Source organism: Arachis ipaensis, chromosome B1 (genome assembly GCF_059453495.1).
Source record: "Arachis ipaensis isolate K30076 ecotype BB chromosome B1, ASM5945349v1, whole genome shotgun sequence".
In the NCBI taxonomy this organism is placed as follows: domain Eukaryota; kingdom Viridiplantae; phylum Streptophyta; class Magnoliopsida; order Fabales; family Fabaceae; genus Arachis; species Arachis ipaensis.
The window spans coordinates 21,621,851-21,622,531 of NC_142436.1; the positions used below are offsets into that span (position 1 = coordinate 21,621,851).

The 681-nt window shown below is 40.2% G+C and overlaps 1 non-coding gene across 1 annotated transcript; it reads left to right on the forward strand.

Annotated features, from left to right (window-relative positions):
- Window positions 1-298: 298 nt before the first annotated feature.
- Window positions 299-406, forward strand: LOC148575928 (small nucleolar RNA R71). Its single transcript, XR_015903036.1, has one exon. It is a non-coding gene; the product is annotated as a small nucleolar RNA R71 (small nucleolar RNA).
- The last annotated feature ends 275 nt before the right edge of the window (window positions 407-681 follow it).

Consider the following 681-nt stretch of genomic DNA (forward strand, 5'->3'; position numbering starts at 1 on the left):
GCATTCCAGACAGATTCTGAGAAATCATATTGACTTGTTGGGTCAATATTTTATTCTGAGTCAATATGGCATTCAGAGTATCAATCTCAAGAACTCATTTCTTCTGATTTGTCCCATTATTCACAGGGTTCCTTGCAGAAGTGTACATGAATTGGTTATTTGCAACCATTTCAATGAGTTCCTGAGCTTCTTCAGGCGTCTTCTTCAGATGAAGAGATCCTCCAGCAGAGCTATCCAATGACATCTTGGATAGTTCAGACAGACCATCATAGAAAATTCCTATGATGCTCCATTCAGAAAGCATGTCAGAAGGACATCTTCTGATTAATTGCTTGTATCTTTCCCAAGCTTCATAGAGGGATTCACCTTCCTTCTGTCTGAAGGTTTGGACTTCCACTCTAAGCTTGCTCAATTTTTTGAGGTGGAAAGAACTTTTCCAAGAAGGCATTGACTAGCTTTTCCCAAGAGTTCAGGCTTTCTTTAGGTTGTGAATCCAACCATGTCCTAGCTCTGTCTCTTACAGCAAAAGGAAAAAGCATAAGTCTGTAGACTTCAGGGTCAACCCCATTGGTCTTGACAGTGTCACAGATTTGCAAGAATTCAGCTAAGAACTGATGAGGATCTTCCAATGGAAGTCCATGAAACTTGCAATTCTGTTGCATTAGAGAAACTAATTGAGGC